Source organism: Falco peregrinus, chromosome 7 (assembly GCF_023634155.1).
Source record: "Falco peregrinus isolate bFalPer1 chromosome 7, bFalPer1.pri, whole genome shotgun sequence".
Taxonomy (NCBI): domain Eukaryota; kingdom Metazoa; phylum Chordata; class Aves; order Falconiformes; family Falconidae; genus Falco; species Falco peregrinus.
In genome coordinates this window covers 7,540,728-7,561,491 of record NC_073727.1, presented here as the reverse complement: position 1 = coordinate 7,561,491, position 20,764 = coordinate 7,540,728, and the positions used below count along the sequence as shown (strand labels likewise).

The following is a 20,764-nucleotide window of genomic DNA, read 5'->3' as shown; positions in this document are numbered from 1 at the left end:
AAATAACTCTACTCCTGCCAGAGACGTGCTTGAATAGGTATTCCTAATAAATTGTCTTTACAATGTTTCCTCAGTCGATAGGAACGGAACTCTTCTGAGAGCTCTAATGAGATTGGCTAAAGATGCAATGAAAACAACACCCGGAGGGATTGCAAGGCATTGCAGTTACGCAAGTGTCTATTCCTTTTAAGCAACATAGGGATCACTGTTCTTTCCCCAAAACATTTCAGAACAACGTGGAAGAGTCCCCACAGGCTCAGACTCACATCTAGTGATTTTCCTGCTGACATCGGGGCACTGTGGCAAAGTGACAGCCTAAAACACAACTCTGCCCAATTGTGTGCAAGCCTATGAACCCAACAGACTGAGAGAGCACCCAAATCCCGCGTGCTGTTCTTTCACTGCCACGTTTACGGCTGCCCAACCTGTGCACAGCTGGGCTGGGGTCACTGCACAAGAACTGCCCTCGCTGTGGTCACTTCAGTGACAGCTTTATCCATTTGGGGGACATATCCATTTGTACCACAAAAGTACCACATGTACCAAAATGTGCCAAATGTACCACAAAAAAAGGGGCAGAAGTGGTAGTTCTTCTTGCCCTGCCAATAAGATTAAAATGCTGCTTCATTCTCCTGCACTTAAATGGAATTGAGGGCTACAGTCACTGACCAATGAAGTGTTCCAAGCAGTCTAGGCAACAACAATAACATCCAAAGAACAATGACTTTCTGTTCCAAATTTGTGGTTGCCGTAGGTTGTCTTGCTTCATCTCAGTAACTTGGAATACTCTAGATGTTTTATACCCCTCATTTGTGTGAACCAGGACATGCTGCCTCATTTACAGTCATGGAAAGAATGTGCTCAAGATCGCAGTTATGATTGTCCTGCAACTCTGCAAAGAGCTCTTAAAGTCAAACCTTTTGTAATAGTTCATTTTCTACTTCTGTGGTGCCAGTAGTGTTGTCTCTGTGAGTGCCTGTTGTGGTAACCAGCACAGTATTAGAGCTCAAAACTCCTGTAACAGTTTTACACTTTGATTCTGTATAGGATCCTACACTGAAGAGCAAGCAGCACACAAGTCATGCTGAGGAGAGTACATCTCTTGACAGTGTGCTCGTTTGTATTTATATTTATCTGGTATTTTGCTTTCAGTGATTTAAAAGCAATCTAAAGTGTAAATCATATTCTCTTCCCAGTAAACCAGAGCACTCTGAAGGAGGTTGAAAGCACCAGGAGATAACAGGGGGAGCAACGCTGTTGGTGTGGGCCACAGCTCACTTGCAGGGTTCTGCCGCGGTAGTGGGCATGGCCCGATGGTCCTTCTCCCACCCAGTTGCACAATGCAAAGGCCAGGCAGAGCAGCAGATTGGGGAAAATGCAGCCTAAGCATCACAATTAGTGCCATAGTCTTCACATTTGCTGCATCTCTTCTGATGAGGCTTGTATTATGTCCTAATATGTTGTGCATTAGCAATTAGCATTTTTTTTTTTCTCTGCTTCTCTCCCCATGCTTTCCCAAGAGAAAACTTACTTGATTTTTTTAAAAAAATCTCTCTTTTGGAACCATGGTTAGAATTGGATAAAAATCAATTACACTCATTTAAAAAGGGCTAAGAGAGGGAAGTAAACCTGATGTAAGACTCCAGCAAGGTCTAGGGATTGTCAGTGAAGTCTTACTTTAATTCTCCTAAAAACTTAACTCCCTATTCAGTAAATAGGACCAGAAATCCACTGTATAGTGTATAATTTTGTAAAGATATTATGCTTGAAAAACTGCAGTTGCTAAGACCACAGTTACATAGTGAAATACAGTTAGGTGTGTATGAAGTAACAATATCTTTAAGAAAATCACCCTCAGGATCTCTGCTCACTGTGTTGTAGATACAGACTCTGATCTGAGCCCTCTACCGTTCCTGCAGAGCTCATTTCAAAGGATCTTGGACTGCACCTGTGAGTGGCTGAGGACTGGCACAGTCCATCTCTTACACTGTACAGGTAGGATGAAAACATTCTGGTCAGGAATCATTTTTGGTTACTTGAAGCTTATAATTTACACTCCATTTGAAAAGGGGTGGTGAGTCTTATTAGTTCGTTTACACATCAGTGTTTCCATAAAAATGTTCCTTCTTCCTTTGCTTTGTGTGTTCAGTAAAGCAATCACTTCCTGCCACGGATACTCAGGGAACTTCCTTGCGCTACTTCATAAATGAAAATACTTTTTTTTTTTTTTTTTAAACATTTTAATGCATTTGTTCTGATTGGAAGCATATCTGTTGCATATGAAAAAACAGAAATGCTTGTTCTAAGTTGAAAATATTTATGCTAGGGTAGCTATTGTTTTATGGAATTACTAAAGAAAGATATTTCTGAAACATAAATTTTACAAGTGATTATTTCCTGTGTATGTTACACCTATTTTTCTGTGTTGAAAGGGCCAAAATCTTGACTTGTTCTGTTTAGATTGGGCAGTACAACCTGTTTCTGAATGGCTCTGCCTGGACGTGGCAGTGGAATGTATCCATCACTGTATGCCTATTACAAACAAGGTTGGAATCTGGCTCATTAAAAGCAGAAAAAAAAAAAAAAAAAAAAGAAGTCACCAAGTAAGAATAACAGTGTCAGTTGTAGCTATTGTATTCATCTTCCTGTGAAGATAAGTCTCTGTGCTCTGGCAAGTTGGCTGTTGCATGGACTTCTCAAACAAAGGAATTGAGGCCAAGGTGGTGACAGCACTGCTTTTGGGCACCAGGTAAGGGGGCTTTGCATGGGAGTTAGCCGTGTAAAAGTATACTGGGAGAAGATCATGTGCTAAAAACTTGACTGTGGCTTTGAATAAATCACAAGGAAGGAGCAGAATTTTGCTCTCTTACCCTGTGAGCAGCCAAAGAGATCATGCCTGTGTGAGCCACGAGAGGCACGTACGTGCAGTCAGAAGGGGAATTATTTTCCTGGCCCAAAATTATTTCACATCTGTTTGACATGGCTTGTATATCAGAGGCTAGAACCAGAGAGGCTAAACTACACCTCACTTTCCCCTGCCAGAGCATCTTGTTGGTAAGGTCCTTCTGAAGGAAGCCTTGGGTAGCTCAGTATGATTTTTGGAAAACTGAATCTGCATGAAACACTGTAAAACATTATCACTGTGAAATAAGTATAGACATTTCTAAGTATAGACACACCCTTGTCATGGGTGTTTCTCAACCTAGGGTATTCATGGAAAGCAGCTAATAGCAGGAGCAATATTTTGCACTGTGGTAGGCTTAGGAAATATAATATGATAGAAATGTGCCAAGTCTTTTTGCTGGGGAAAAAACATTAGTATGGACAATCAAAAAGAAAACTTACTAAACCTTGATTCAGAAAATAATGACATATTTTAAAGTTTTTTGTTCTTATCTACACATTCGCAAAGGAGACGCTAAGTATCACTCAGGTTACTTAAAACGTTCCAGTACATGTGCATTTGTTGGGTTAAGATCATAAAAATTATAAACACAAGGATTCAGGCAATAATTTGATGGAAACATCTTTCTTCTCTGGCCTAAGTACTGTTCTGAACATATCACTAACTAATGTTTATCTAATTTAGGTTCTTAATTGTATTGTTTTGTGTTTCCATGTAGTATTTCTATGCTCTGCTTTCAAAATACTTGTTAAAATTTAACATTTATATACAATTTTATTTAGGTTGGTGATACAGTGTCAAAAATCAGTTCCTTTCCTTTGAACTCAGTCTGTGTTTAATTTGTATTCATCCCATGAATATGTCGGCTTAGTGTGTAGTGAGGTAAAACAAGTAGGTTCAAAGCAAAGCTGTTTCTGAGAGAACCCTGGAGAGCTGATAGTATTCTAGGAAAGAAGAGGAAAAGATTCAAGAAAACACAAGTTTAAATAACCAGGCAGATGTAAAGGAAAGTTCTCACAGTCAAAAGACTGGTTAATCTTCTGGTGGATGTGCGTGGGGAAGTTACTTCTACGTAAATGTGTCTTTATATATGTACTATATCTGCTGTTCACATGTGACTTTGAAAGTGAAGATCCACCTGTATTTTGACTAGCCCTGGCAGAGTAGAAAACAACTGATGTGTTGTGGTTCAGAGCCTTGCCCGAGAGTAGGGTATTGCAAAGCTTCACCTCACAGCAGGCGGGCAATACAGATGTATTTGGACCTTTGGCAGCTTTGAAGTTCTCTGTGATGGAGTACATGCTCGTTTTTACTCGAGATGAATAAATGTGTTACTTTCATGACTCTTAGATTCAATACAATGTTTAGTTGGTAAAGGTAGTAATAGTGGAATGATGGTCATATTTTAGAAAACAGTAAAATTCACAGGAACTAGGTTGTTCCCGGGAAGCTGTGAACGTTCAGGGGTGGAAAATCAAACATGCTATTATGTAAACTATCATTTATCTTAAAGAAATGAAAGCTAATGAAATAACACATCTGTTTCATTAGAAAAAAAAGTGCTTTATGGATATCTTTATATATCTTCAAATATCTTTAATAAAAATATCTAAATAGATACCTTTAAATATCTTTAAAGAAATCAAAAACTGTAGTGATCCAATAGTTTAATTTTCAGAATGCTTTTGATACTTCACAGTACAAAGGTTCATTAATATCTCCTTAGGGAGAGGAGGAGATAGGATTACCTCATTTAAGCAAAAAACCAAAGACATTTGACTGATAAGAAAGTGAAAGCCTTACCCATAACTTTAAAGAATATTCTCCTTTCATAGATAGAATTTAAAATTTCATTAAAAGTATCCCTGTGAATTCAGTGCATTCACTTATTTTATCTTTAAATATTTGATTCTTGCTTGCATATTCTCCAAAGAAGAATAAGTTATACAGTAGAATTTTTTTAATTAGCTACCTGGACAGTTTTGCTCACTTTAGACTTTTTAGCAATATATTAATTTATAAGATGAAAAATATTAATGGAAGTGATTCATTGCCGCAGAAAAAAGTCTGCTTTAAACAATGGCAGGGGTTTTTTTATTTTGTATTATTTCAACAGCTTTGAAATGCATCACTTTATAGAATTACTTGTTTTCATCTCTACCAGTACCCAGTACTAAGTTTTTCGTGTGCTTGACTTTAGTAAAGCCTCTGTTTATAGTTTTGTGGGTGGAAAAAAAAAATAAATTTAAAGCTGTACAGTCTCAAGATATCTAGAACATAGGGGCACAATCCAACAAATACAACTTACTTTTAAGAAAAGCTGAATTAATCCTTTCAGTGAAATGCTCAGTTTGACTTCATGTAAGAAGCTGTGAGGACGTGGAGCTTTTTGTATTGCTCAGGAGGTATTCTGAGTGTGACGACTGAGAAATACGCAGGGATTTCAAAGGGAAACTGTTCCTATTAAGTTCAAAAGGAGTTTACTTGACCTTAAGATTAATCAAATTGAACCTTGTATTATTTTTGTAACATGTTTATAGAGAAACTCATTCTGCCTGCAGCACAGTGCTGTCCGTGGTACATTAGTTTCACTTTCGCCTTGCTGGAGCTCTTAAACTTTTTTTCCTGCCCACTGCACCTTGGAAATGGAATGGGAAGCAGAACCTCCTTTCATAGCAGTGGCGGTAATTTTCATCTTTGATTTAAAATTAATTACAGATTAAAAATGCAAAAAAATTGTTTGTGTGGTGCCTGCACGCTCTGGACTGTTTCTTTAGCTAGCACGTGGGTGATGTTGCAGAAGTCCTTCTGCAGAGGTGGCTGGTGCAGCTGGGGCTGCTTCAGAAGGGGGCTGTGCACATGAAGGATTTCCAGGGTGCTGGAACTAGATGGAAGACCATTCTATAGCTGGCAAACATGAAGGGCTTTAGTGTAGCCTTCCTTTTGGAGTGGGAGGGGAGGGGGGAATTAGATGGGGTTGGAGCTTGATATGTTTATGAATTACATTATTTGATTTCTCAACATTGCCTTCATGATGCAGAAGATGTGTTATAGTTCTGTGTTCCTAAAATAAAGTTGCACTATATCTAGAAATCAGAACAACTGTAATGGGGAAATTCTAGCAAATAAATACTGTAAGTAGGTAGATCAAATGTACTCTTTCTAAAAAAGAGCAAAAGGAATCCCCACAAATGCATTCATAACCCCCCTTCACATTTCCTTGAGAGGCCACTGAAATTTGAGAATGAAGGTTACATGCAAGAGCATTGCAATTCTTAATCTCTCTTCTAATTCACAGAAATCCCAAATATCAAATCAAGAAGCTAATTAAAGACGCGTTTCCAATTAAAATGAGGGTTTTTACTGAAGCGAACTCAAAAATTGCATAATGAGCCTCCATTATCTCTCAGTGATTTCAGAACAAAAGTAACTAGTCTATCAGGAAAAGATAAACTTCCTCCTGTAAAGCCTCACTCTGCAATACAAGCCTGTGATTTAAAAATGAAGTTTGAAAGCTCATACGTACTTTGGTTGCTTGCTAGTCCTTCCCAGAATGGCACAGTGGGTAGTTCTGTTCCCCGGGTTACAGCTGCACATTATGTCAGTTTGACAGGCGTGAGAATGAGCGAAGTTTTTTCATCATCCCTCAAGTGTTTTTATCCTGCCGGCTGCCTGCCTGCAAGTATGTGCAGAGCTGAATCGGTAGCCTGTGATCTCCTCACCACTACATGGTGCTCTGGGAGTGTCTCAGATGTTCAGTGTCCAGTCTGGTGGGCTCCAGTTGTGCAGTCCTTCTCCAAGAGGCATGCCCATTCATGCTTTAAGACAATAATGCTTATAATGATAAGAAAAAGCATGCTTAATATGCACATTATGCATGATTTCTGTAAGATTCAGTTTAAGAATTTAGGTGCCTGTGGGTAGGTGTTTTCGTATGAATGAAGCAGGTAATCTTCTACTATGGCCAATGCTGATATTGCCAGTAGTCAGTGAAGTCTAAAGAATGATGTAAGTTAGCTGCTTAATTTGTTTACATAGTGAATTAAACTACCAGAGCCAGAACATAAAATCTGTGAATACATATGCTCCCTACAAAGGAAAGTTTAAAATCTGTGGATCCTATGAATGCTCAAGACAAAGTGATGACACGATATCTAGCATATTCTATGCCCTCTTGGAGATTTTAGAAAAACATCAACTGTGACCACCTATGGTCTTGTACAGACAATTGACTTACACAGACAACCGATAAAGGATAGAAACACTAAGCTGCTGTTGGAGGCTCATTCCCCCCAGATAAACACCTTTATTGAGGTTAAACCCAACCGTCATCACTATGGGATACATAGAGAAAGTATTTAGTAGAAGAGCCTGTGAAGTGAAATTCAACATTTCCCAGGTAGCCAAAAATAATGGAGTCAGCAGAGACCCCGGGTTCACGTCTTCTTACAATCATTCTGCTGCTACATCTTTTAATGTCCAATACTTAAAACTCTCCTTTCTGTGTCCCAAAGCCTCCTAGCCTGTCAGTTTTTATGGCCTTATGTTGTGCTGCCTACCTGTTTTAGCTCAGTAACTGAAGAACACTGTAAATTCAAGCTAAGGATTCCTGTGCCTGACCTGTTCCACCCTGGCATTTTCCTTCATAACAGCTTCGATGAGGGAACTGCAAAACTGCATTTCCACAAGGGAACAGCCTCAGCTGCTGAAGTGTTCCTGCTCACTCATTCCTGCCCCAGCACCGTATTCTGCCATCCTCTCAGCTTTTCTGATACAGCTGCTTACAATGTCTTAACCGTATTAGTTCAATAGAAATTGAAACACAACAAAAACAAAAACAAAAAAAAAAAAAAAAAGAAAGAAAAGAAATAAACCCAAAACCAACAAAAACCCTACCACCACCTTTCCTAAAAAGAGATTATTTTTACCTGGATTACACCAATGATAAAATTCATCATGTGGCCCATTACCATTTGCATTGCAGCAGTGGTGGTGTGAGAAGCTGCAATATAGGGATAGCGTATCTTTCGTGCTGGCTTCCTTGACAAAGAAAATGTATCATATAACCCTGAATCTAAAAGTTATCTTCTTTTCCTAATTATCACAATTTGTCTAACAGAAGATTAGGAGGTTAGTAGATTACCTATGCCTTCAGGCGGTTTTCCTTTTGTATTTATATCATCACAGCTGCAGAAAAGCTATTTTAAAGAACAAAATTAAAACTTATGTTTTAAAATGAATAGGTCTTTGAATAGCAAAACCCCAGACCTGTTGAATAAAAAGCTGGAAATTTTACAAATCCATATTTTCTCATACAGAAGGACTATTCATTCTCAATCCAAATTGGAAACATCAGTGTTATATTTTAGTTCTAGCCTCAAAACACAATTTTTCATGTGGCTTGAGATTTACAGATACAAAATCTGTTGTGCTTTCCTTCAGTAGTACCTTACCCATTATCGATCTGCATGTATAAAGGTGTGCAGATACACTAAATCTGTCTTGCAAACTCTTAGTTTCAAAATGTGTTGTGCTTACTCATAATCCTTATTTGTATTTCTCATCACAAATAAACTCACAGGAGGTTGGAGCTGTGTTCCCATATTGTGGATATTTAGCTTGGTAGTAGGTACATTTGGTGCAGTTTGCTTCGTGTTAGGATTGGTTCAGTTCTTAACGTAAGGTTAATAATATGAAATTAATTAGTTTTCCTATCAGCAGTCACTAATCAAATTCTTTTATTGATGCTTTTTTGTGTGTCTGGTCTATGATTTATTTGTCTCTTTTTTTTTTTTTTTTCTATTAGAAATAGAGACACAGCAAATACAGCAGGGACTGAGTAGAAGGCAAAGTTTAGGTTAGACTGCTGAGCACCATCCGGGTGGCAGGCAGGGGAGCAGCTGGGGCTCCTTGCTGTGCGGCTCCACATGAAGGCTGGTTCCCCTTTCCCCCCCGAGCTGCAGCTGTCCCTGTCTGGCAGATTATCTGGTATATGCAGATATGTAGAAACCAAATCTGATTTCCACATGCACTACCCTCAGTGGTGTCAGCCCTCTTTCCTTAAAGATTATGCAAGGGTAAATTAAATTATTATGTTATCACAATGCTTAAAAAAACAGTTAATAAAAATGAAAAGGTTTTTTAATTGCTCTCATTAGTTACAAAAATAGCTTCGTTACTGAGTTCTTTTATGTTGGACTTGACTTTTAAAAATGAACAATTTTGAAAATCCCAGTTAAATTCCATTTTTGTGTTCTAAACGTTTTCTACATTGTCCTTCATTTGTTTCCATTGATGTCCTTTCCTCATACTCCATATCATTCTCCATTTCTTTTCCTTTCCTGATTCATAGTTCTTCCTTTTTAATAGTCATTTGAAACCAACATTTGTTTGGTAAGACAGTTCATATTTATACATACTAGAATTCTAAAAATTTATCTGTGATTGAACACTAGTCCAAAGACGACTGCAAAGTTTAAATACCGCTATATGAAAGCATAAAAAATATGTTTCTGAAGAATTCTGAGTGCTTTGAAATGTAGTTTCATTTTCTATCAGAACTGAGCCTCTAAATTCTTCATATAACCTGGTAAAAATAAAATCTGCTTTGAAATGATTCAGCAACTTATCTGAAATTTTTGGTTGAGTCTCTGATGTTTCTACTTTAGCATGTAATGAAAATGTCAAAACCAGATATAAGGCCAAATAGAGGATCGCTGCATTTAATTCACGTTATGTTATAACTGTATGTTTCAGTACTTTCCATGCATTTTTCTTAGTATTAATTGGAAATGTTGGTAACAGTGGAATGCATTCAGAAACATTTTTGAAAATTCATTTAGTAGATCTGATAGATCTGTATGAAATGTAATTTGATAGATTTTTTTCAGTTGATGAAAATGGTTTCTTTAGCATTTCTAACTGTTCTTTTTGCTTGCAACTTTGGGAGCCCTCATGTCTTCATGGTCTATGTACTCTGTACACAACACGTGTCTTAGGTATTAATTTACATCCAGGATCCTTACTTTTCTTACTGGGTGTAACTATATTTTAGTCCACATCTATCAGACATGCAAAATTAGGGAGGTTTCCCTTCTAACAAGTGTATGGAGTCCCTCAGCTATACACAGAGATATTACAGAAAATCTGAAACTTCAGAAGGAGCAATGAGGAAGAAAATGGTTTCATTTTCTCATGGCAATGCTATTACTGGGGACTTCTCCAGGTTTTTTTAAATGTGAAGTCATATGTTTATTTTATTATAGTGTCTTTCATGAGGCCTGTGCTCCGAAGTATAGTATACTCCCTGAATTGAATGATTGGAACAGGGGTGTTTGAGGTTTGGGGGTTTCCTCTGGCAGTTTCTGCATTATGCTTTACATACAAAAGAGTGAAGGGTGTCACTTTTTATTAAAAGCAGTGTTTGAGTGTTACTGCCTGCTGGAGAAACCCATGGTAAAGGGAGAAGCCAAGCCAGGAGGAGTGTTTGCACTTGTGGTGATGAGGGAGATGCTTCATCCACTGAGTGAGGAAGGGCGGAGGGTTTCCATCCCACATGGGGTGGGATGCCAGGGACAGAAGGACCGAAGGAAAATGCTGCTACCCATTTCCCAAAGCCTGCAAACCCAAAGGGGAGTTGGGTGTTTCTCCTGTGCCCTTTTTGCTTCACACCTGTGGGGAACTCAGCAAAAGAGGCAATGTGTCAGTCCCTGGCGGAAAAAGGCTTCATGAGCTCTGTGTGAGGAACCAGAGGGGATGGATTTGATTCAAAACCTGCTCTAGCAAAGTGTACTTTAATGAGTATAAAATCTCATAGTACCATCCTAAGATCCACAATTAAAGGAGAGCTGAGGCTCTGTTAATTTTAGCTTTGCCCAGCTTTATTGTTGGCAGGTTGCAGACAACAGTGAGAACCATATAAGGCCTGAAAAATAAAAATAGTTCACAAATGGTTTCATGTCAAGAGCCTTTTATTTTTGAAAATGCAACCAATAATCAGATCCTTGAAACGTTCCTGTGACATATAGATAAGCATATGCTTAAATGAAATATACTTAAATGAAAAAAATCTAATTTATGATTGTCCTTCAGGAATTACATATTCAGAGAGAGAATAGAACCCCTCTAATTTCTTTCTCAGGTTCTTTTTTAAGTGTTAGGGTCCTTGCCAGTGTGTCTATGTTTTTCTGACCTTTCTTTAATTGCCCTGGCATTTCCATTACAGCATTTGAAAATTGCCATTAATTTATTTGCTGAGTTGCCAATGCTTGTATTATGTTTGCCACCTACAGAGAACCGCAGTAGTACTTGCTGATACTATCACACATTATTCTTGGCTGTACTTTGGCTCAAAGAGTAGAGGGGGTCTGCGTGTCTTTTCCTCAGCTTCAGTGTTCTGTTTTTTTCTAGAGAAAATAATTTTACTGAGATACAGTGTCTCTTTCCACCCAGCAGACCAGTTTAAAAGGCTCATCTCTCAACTCATTTTTTTCAGTTTAGAGGATAACAATAGCAACTTTGAGTACCATATGTGTAAAGTGATAGATGCTGCACTGCATGAATAAAAAATTAATCTCAAGCGTATTTTTACAGTTTATTTTCATATTTGTGAATTTAAAAAATATCTTAAGCATCATGGTAGTTGAATTCCTGTCACACACAGCAAAGCAACTCGCAGATGTTAAGTGGTCTTCTGAAAGTCTCTGTCTGATGATTTTATATAGAAGAAATGTATTTTGCAAAAGTAAAATTCTTGTTAAAACTGAAATTTCCATAAAACTGAGCAGATGAAGTCATCTAACAAAAATGCTGTAATAGAACAGAGCTTTGTAGATGATGATAGACGCACTTCCCACGTGCCTATATTCAGATTGTTTTTTCTCAGCTGTATATACTTGCTTTTCTAAAAATGTAGACATTATGTGTCTCTGTTTTGCAGGTTTTTTTCCTAACTATACATGTTTTCTTTCTGTTTTAATCTGACATTATTTGCTATCTATTTACATTTTGGTTTGTATCACTATTTCATCGGTTACCGATGTCTTAAATATTTTGCCAACACCTTTGCAAACTTTCTAGAGGTATTTAGTAATCAAAATCACAATAATTAAAAGGGGATTACCAACCTGTGGTATTTAGCTCGAATTTAAATATTTATTTAAATAGAATCATGGAAATACTTTGTCCCATGGAGCCACCCACAGTTGATAGCTTCCTATTTTCTGTCAATATCCATCAGTCATATACAGCAGGTACAGAGTATGAATCATCGACTAAGGAGTTTCTCACATTTATCAGGGTGTTTGGAATACCACTTCCACCACTCTTTGTATTAACCTTCATTTTCCACTTTTTTTTTTTTTTTTTTTTTTTCCCCATTGGCACTTTGGTGACCTCCCAGTCAGGGAGGATCTTTCCTTTCATATGTAACCCTTTCTAAAAAATGAAGATGTGAAATCTACTTATCATTTGAAATTATAGACATGGCACATATATTTAAGGTCAGGAAAGTTAATATACTATGCTTTTGTGGCAGTAGCAATACTCTGCACGTCACCTGCTCCTTCAAAACACTGTTTCTGGTGATGATGCTAGTTACCTGTTCCTTGCAACCCTCAAAAAGCATACCAAAAGGTCACACTTCATACTAAGTTAAGGACCTCAAACAAAAAGATGGATTTAGGTATTGAAAATTTATTTTATTGGGGAAAACTGAAATCTAAGATTTTGCTATAGGGTATTGGAGGCAAACACAACAATGAAAATTATCTTGAACACAGACTATTTTTTTTCTATTTCTGTGTCATTTAGGACTCTTTGACACTTAAGCACCTGGACCAATTTGTTCCAACTGCTTTACAAAATACAGAACAAAAGAAAGGTGCTGGCACCAAATATGGGAATTAACACTGAAACAAATTAATAGAAAAAGCACTAGTGATGTGAGTTTGCAAAGATGTAGTGTGACTTGCTTGTGTGCAAACTTTTAACATAACAGGAATACTGTGAATCTACACCTGAAGCTTGAATCTGGATGACTGGATGTTCCAAGTGCTGCCAACACTGGGAACGTCCAAGTAAGGCATTGGGAAAGGGTAACAAAAGAACCAATACAACTGGGGCACCAAGGAACTGGTTTACAAAGATTAAAATCACAGATCTGCTTTCTAAGAGGAAGATAAGATCTGCAAGCATTTGAGGTATGTAAGCAGAAAAAGAACTGATCAGAATACTCTAGATGGATGTAGCTAGATAAGATGGGTTATATGAAAAGGACTGGAATTTGACAGGGAAGGGAAGTTTGGTAGCTATGAGATCTTTCAGCTGTTTAACAGCCTGCTTATACAAATAATAGGAGCTTTGTCATGTAAGTTTTGAATCAAAGTAAAAAACACGTTAGGGGATTAATTTTATATAGGCAGAGGAGAAATTAGATTATTTTCTAATAGTATTACATCCCTGATTAATTAACTCCTGCATAATCAGAATATAATTTTCCTTATGAGGGCTCATGACCTGTGTCTGGAGGTGCTAGAACAGCCCTGTGAGTTCAGAGGAGTCAAAATAAAGGAGATTTAGGTCCGAACCATGTAAGCATGAGAAGGACCCAGAGCCCAGTTCTCCTTGTCCCTGAATCAGCACCAGGACACTGTGGAAAAACAAGGTGCACAGCTGTTACCTTGGTTCACCTGAAAAAGCCTGGGTCTCCATGTTGTGTTAGGATAGAGACAGGCAGGCATTTATCCATGTAAGTGTATTTTAATTTTTTAATTAACTAAATATCTGTCTGAAGTTAAAATCCAAGAGAGCTCTCAGCTCAGAGAGGGCACTTGTAGCTGCTTTCAAGGTTGGACAAAAATTGAGGTTAAGAGAGCTGACTCACTGACTAATAACCTCTTGTTCATCATTTACACTTACAGCATTTTAATTTTCTTGAGATTGTCATATTCCATCCTCACTTATTCTGATAGAAGTTAATGGAGAGTCAGACAATTTCCTTTTCCTGAGAAAAAAGGGAAAATAATAATTACAGATGACATTGTTCTTTTTAAGTAGGCACTTAGTGCTAATATATTTAATATTGAGTGTATATATATATAATATATATATATAAATTTATTAAAATTGAACAAACTCATTATTTGTTCTTATTGCCAAAGCATGCCTTCCTGTATCATATTAAGTCAGTGAGACAGCTTTTCCACTGTGGCAGATTTTTGAGTTTTTTCAGATCTTTCTATGAAAATTTATTCTGACAGCTCCATGTTTGGTCCATCACATTTGCTAACTGTTCTCAAGTTGCTAAGCAGTCTTTTGCATTTCCTCCCCCTGATTTTAAAATTAATACTTTTGATTCTTCAAGACTTCAGGTTTATTAATGCTTTATGATCACTTTTCACAATATCTCTGTACAATGGAATATTAAAAATGCAAAGCAAAGTTTTATACTTGACTGCCTTCTTCCTTGAGATTGTACCTGTACCTCAGCATAGTACCAAATAATACCAAATTAAAATGAGCCCCACTATTGTATATGAGTCTGATTTTAAATTTCTGGGGATCTGGGAACTGATACTGCATGGTAAATACATGCTTTACTTGTAGTTATACACTATCCAACTGAACAAAGAGACTATGGTATATAGTATTAGCAAGAAAAGGGGAAAAAAAATATATGAGAAGTGAAATGAATGAAGCTTTTACCCAATTTATCTATGTGTTCAGATGAGATTCTGTGGCCTTTAATAACATAGAGATTCTGATGCTTTTCCTACAGTTGAGATATTTTTAGCACCTCTTTGCTATCAAAGTTTAGGGTCATATTTCCCCAGACTACCATGTAGATAGAGTCTCTCTCTTTCACACAGACACTAATGTTTCATGAAACTTGTAGGCTTTTCATATTTCTGTGGTCTTATCTTCCATATCAAATGTGAATTACGTTGGCAGATAACTCAAAGTCTTGTAAGAGGAGGACATAAAAAGTGCATATACATACACATAGATACAGTTTGATACTTAAGCCATGTCTGTGTCGGAAGGAAGGCTAGAAATGACACTACAAAACCTCCAAACAATTCTTAAGTGCCTTTGATCCTTGCAAATCTAGTTCTCTCCTCAACGTATTTATTTTTCCTATGTGCTTAGAGAAAAATGTTAAAGAGACATAAGAAAAACAAGTGGAATACTTAACTACAAATGATTGTCATATCTGTTCATTACTGAGGCAAGAGTAAGTACCTTGAGAAAGTACAGACAGCATCTAAATGATGCAGGCATTGTTATTTCATCACTGCAAAGTTGCGTGTATTACAGTATTCAGCCCAAACATAACTAGAAAACAAGTCCAGGGAGGTTAATTTTTATAAAATCCTTTTCAATCCCCAACTGTTGGTTGTGCCTATTAAGCACGAAGTCCAGAAATTAGAAGAACTATGGAAATGATGTGATGCTTCTATTTGTCTAATCAATTAAAGCATTGTGTCACGCAGGCTTTGGTCTCAGGCCTGCATCCTTACTCAGCAGGGTGTAGCCGCAGTGCAGGGTGGCGGTGCAATAAGCCAGCTTCCTTACCCTCACACACAAGGGTCCTTACATCCATCGGACCTCTGTTATTCGTTCAGCTCCACTGTATCACCTAGCCCTTACTGTCACCCATGTTCCTCACCCGCCTGCCGCGCACACATCTCTGCCACAGTGCAGGGGAAGGCCGGCAGTGAGGTCTTTAAAGTCAAATCTTTCTTTCTGTCTTTCTCCAGTCACTCCTAAAACCAAAAAAAATGGGCTTAGGAAGCAGGAAAATTAACATCTCAATCTTAATTGAAATGTTTTTCTTTCGGGACTTGCTTCCTCAATATAGTGGCAGCTCTTTCCACTGCAAAAATTCTGAGCTTGTATTATTAAGACAATAATTTCAGTTTCTGTAGTGTTTTCGTTCTGGTGAAACCAAAGTGAAAATGAAAACTGAAATTCAATATCTAAAATTAAAGTGGAATTGAAAGACAGCCTGATGCTTCACATCGAAGACTCAGCAGCCATATGCTGAATGGGTGTTGAAATCTACTGACATGAAGGCAAAATGTACATTGTTCCAGACAGTCACTGAGACGTCCTGTGTTAGCTTGATGTGCAATGTTCTATCCCCCAGAGGCACAGTGGCTTCTTCCAAGAGAGAGTTTACTTGAAAAGGCTTATTTTGGATTAACTTACCGGGGTTTGAGGACGGGGACCATCAAGTCCTACCTCAGAAACTCCCTCTGCCCCACTGGTACCCCACTTCTCATGTGGCTCCAGCGCAGGGGTGCAGGATGCACACTGACCAAGAGCCACTGAGAGCTGGTAGGGTGTGAGGTTCAGCTATAAAGCCTCACAGGCTTCAGGTCTCAAACTAGCCGTGGGTCATTCCCACCTCCTCTTTCCTTCCCCTCCTCTCCTTTGGAAATTTGAGCTCTCAAGACAAGGGGAAGCCAAAGGTACTACCTGTCAGGTCTTGTGTTCTCAGAGGAACTGTTAGGCAAATGTGATTTCTGGGAGTCTGGTATTTTGATATTTGGCTTCCATATCTAAAAAACCAAAACCTGCATTAAATTATTTTACTGCATGAGATTAATGTGGCCTTACTGTAATATGCAACTTTAATAAATAATAACATACATAGAACATATAAATTTTATAGGTATATCATACATATACTTTATCACATATATTACTTCAGTTGAATGCAAGTGTGATCAAAAGGAAATACTGTATGTTGGAACAGAATTGTTTTGAAATGTTTTCAATGATGTAATCAAAGAGTTATATTCCAGCAAAACATTTCAAGTCTGACATAACATTTTCTAATGAAAAAGTCTTCCATCAATTATTTTCTCTCTAACCAGCTCTGGCTATTAAGCATTGTTTCTTGTAAGGAGAACATGACATTTGTTTCGCATAATTCATCCTGCTTTCCAGGGGATACAATACCAAGAGATAACTTCAATTAATGTGTGATGCCTCCGCTATGAGCTGCATACTGTAATGTTTGCCTCTGTCAGTGTGACGCCTTGCAGTAATTTTACTTGCAAAAACATTACAAGGCAGGAGCTCTTTAGCTAATACAGAAAGAACATGGTAGTAGAAAGTTCTTTGGAAAGGAGTGACCATTTTTCTCTAGTTCACCAAACCCAAGCTTCAGACCGCCAACCATATTTCTCATTTGAGGCTCTTTCCTCTGTTGAGGATTGAATAGAGGGGCATGTCTGTGATAAAATTGCAACTTTGAACATCAATTTTTCAGACTTATGCATGTGATTTTGCATGCAAGCTAAGAGTCTTTATTGGTTGTATTTTTAATAACTTTTATTGGCTGTATTTTAAATAGGTATTAGTTGATGTGTTGAATTAGCAGAGGAAGGCTGAAGGGTGGGGTTACTCAACAGATTTTTAGCTATTCCTCTTGCCAATTTCTAGCAAAGTCTAATGGACATTTTTGCCAAGAGCTGTTCTGCATGAAGCAGAGTACTGGCCCCAACTGTGGAGCAAACCAGGCACAGCAAACCACTTTCATCGTTGGCAAGCGTGATGGCAAGCCATAGCTGCTCTTAGTCAGACTGGGAAAATGGCAACATCTCCCTTAGAAACACAGGAGCCATCACATACACGTGGCCTTGGCCAGATCAAAGTTTACTTGTGGCCTAGATCCAAGTCAGAGTCCTCCATCTGAGTAATTCTGGATAAAGAGAGGAGTCAGGGCTTCCTTCCTCCATTGTGAGTTTTGATACCACCCCAGCACAGTGGGAAAATAATGTGCAGTTCTAATTTTCAGAAAGAGGCACTCTTTAAAAGAAGCTTCAGCATTTATAGAAAGGCAGTTCCAGGGGCTATTGATTATTCACCTAAAAAAAGAGATTGCTTTTTTCTCAACTAATTCTCTTCACTAAATTATAATTTAGCGTCAATATTTGCAACATTTTTTGCATTTCTGTGATCAGTCATCAAAAGATCCTAAAAAGCACCCCAGACCATCGGTTGCATTGCCCCCTTTTGTCTGTGTATTTGTTTATACGTAAACATATACGCACAAAATTGCTGTGCGACTGGTGTCCTGCCCTAACATTGTGTGCTCGATCCTGCACTGAGACAGGATGCTAGGACATGCCTCCAGAGCACAGCCAAAGGCATCTTTAATTTTTTTGATAGTTCTGCCATTTTAGTTGTGGTTTTTGTTTACTGCCCTTGTCAGCCCGGAGTGGAAATTGTCCAATATCTCAAATAGTTAAATACCATTAAAAGGATTTACAGCTTTAAATGAAGTGTAACCTCTGTCCTTGTGGGTGTGAATTAACTCAGTTCCAAGCTACTGAGGTTTCAAAGCATTTTTAAAGTATGACATGATAAGACTTCAAACATCATAAGACCTTTCTCATCTCCCTAGATGGTCACGTTTTACAAATTGTCAGATTCATCTTGGTTTACTAGCAGAGGATAAAGTCCTAGCTGTTTTATTTCAGTTCTGCAGTTTTATAGCCCTTTTATATGCCTGAAATTCTGGAGATTAAGAGAAAGAGTCTGAGAAAGGCAAGATTCAGAACATAATTTTCAACAGTTATTTAATTGATTGTCTCCCAGGGAAAACAGTTAGCTAGTCAAGTGACATAAGTAATAGAAATGCCCAGGTTATATTTGTGCTTCTATCCTACCCCTATATGTTTCTATATGAATTCATACATGCTTAGCTGTGTTTTGTTTTACAAGCTGCAGTATTGCACGTGGAAAATAGGATGAAAGGTGCAGCTTAGAGTCCTCCTCCTACTTAACAAGAGATACAGCTACAGGGAAATACCCATGAGGAAATGTTAACGACAGTATCATATTCCTTCCTGCACTTTATCCTATGCTGTTGCAGAGCACCGTTATGTGCCATTCAACAGTTGCTGTGTTTCACCCCAGAAACACACTTCGTTTTGCTGAATGAAAATTCGTCAAAATAGCAGAGACCCTGTCAGGGTAAGAGTGCAGGGCTGCACCGGCAGCTGCGCTGGGTGCAGAACGTTCACCCGTATGCTCACATGCTGTGGACACGACTGCCTGGACAAGCATCATGAGACAAAACCTTGACTGAATATTAACTCTTCTTTCCCATTGTAATTACAGGACATTTGCGAACTAAAATTATATTCTCCTACATTGCTGTATTATTTGTAAACAGGATAGTGGTTTTAATGGATAGCCACACTGATTTTCAACTGCTTTCAACTCGAGGGCGTTTCATGCTTTTTTTTTTATCTTAAAAGAGCACATCATTGCATGTATTCATGGTAGGCAGTTGATGCTTCTTCACTCTGAAGTTCCAACTCCTTTAACTAAGAATGTAAATCTAGTACAATGTATGTTGAGAAACTCAAGTGAAATGTACCATGCAAAACAGGCAGCAACAAATTAAGTCATGTCCCATTTTCCATCTGTCTTCGGCTGTAGTTAAACTGCATTTTGACCTCTTTACAGTTACATTCAAATCCTACTGTAACTCCCTTTACACCTGTCTTTGCACTATTGTACTGTGCATTTGCTTTTGTTCATAGCTACCCTCCCTTTTCGGGGAAGGGGAACAAGTTGTCTGTTGCTACATTTATTAGCAGAATTCATGTTCCTCAGCCTCCAGCATGATCCACCTCCAGGATGAGTCCCCCTTGTTGTCCTCATAGGTCATCTCTGCTCCTGCTGTGGTCTGTGGTTCCTCCTGCTTGAGCACAGGAGGCCAGAATGGCACTAGGTATTCCAGACCATCTGGGCTAGAATCGAAGCATCCTTTAGGTTGGAAAAGACCTTTAAGATCATTGAGTTCAACTGTTAACCCAGCACTGCCTAGTCCACCACTAAACTATGCCCCTAAGCAATGCATCTATGTGTTTTTTAAACACCTCCAAGTATGGTGATTGCACCTACGCCCTGGGCAGCCTGTTCCAATGCTTCACCACCCTTCCCTTGAAGAAATCTCTCCTGATACCCAATGTAAACCTCCCCTGGTGCAACCTGAGGCCATCTCCTCTTGTCCTGTCGCTCGTTATCCAAGAGAAGAGACCAACCGACCCCTCCGCCTACAGCCCCTGTCAGGTGGCTGCGGAGAGCGATCAGGCCCCCCCTGAGCCCCCTCCTCTCCAGGCCAACCCCCCCAGGTCCCTCAGCCGCCCCTCACAAGGCTGGTGCCCCAGCCCCTGCCCCAGCCCCCTGCCCGGCTCTGGACACGCTCCAGCCCCTCCACGTCCCCCTGCAGTGAGGGGCCCAAAGCTGAACACAGGTTCGAGGTGCAGCCTCATAGAGATGTCTTGCTTAGCAAAAATACAGCTATTTCTCCTGTTGTATAGGAATAACCTTACTTCAGTTTTGAGCATATTTTCTATCTCTAATATCACATCTTTTCTTGACCATCCCCTCGATTTCTTTTAAACTTTATTTCTATTTCAGATGTTTGATTTTTCCTTTTAACTTTTTTTTCCCTGGAAAACAGTCTGCTCCCGTCAGCTTCCCCATGTCACATAGCTGCAGCACCCCTTCATTTCCCTCCTTCCTGGCCGTATGCACTTCTGCAACTGTATCATTGCTGATGTCTTTAGGGAAAATGTCACCCTGTGTGACACAAAGCTGCCACTATTCTGTCTAGTCTTTCCCGAAGGGAACGTTTTACAGCTGAAAAATCCTGGTATTCGTGTCGTCTTATATAATAAAGTAAATGGACAAGCAGTGTTTAACGATGTAGTTACGCTACATTCTGTAGTGTAGGCTACTCTACATAGTGTAGACTATGTAACATCTATGTTCTTTTTAAATCAAGAAACAGTCTGTTGCTATCGAAAGGAAAGTGAATAGACCCTTCATGGT

The 20,764-nt window shown here is 38.6% G+C and overlaps 1 protein-coding gene across 4 annotated transcripts in view; it reads left to right on the top strand.

Annotated features, from left to right (window-relative positions):
- Positions 1–20,764, top strand: part of CHRM3 (cholinergic receptor muscarinic 3) — a 284,319-nt gene that overhangs the window by 208,375 nt on the left and 55,180 nt on the right. Inside the window, exon 4 of one of the 4 annotated variants that reach the window (XM_055811234.1) lies at positions 1,920–1,995. The exons of 2 other annotated variants lie outside the window; for them this stretch is intronic. The gene's annotated coding sequence lies outside the window, so the exon portion shown is untranslated. Of the gene's footprint in view, positions 1–1,881; positions 1,996–20,764 lie in introns of all 4 variants that reach the window. One more of the 4 variants, XM_055811233.1, reaches the window with a different exon arrangement.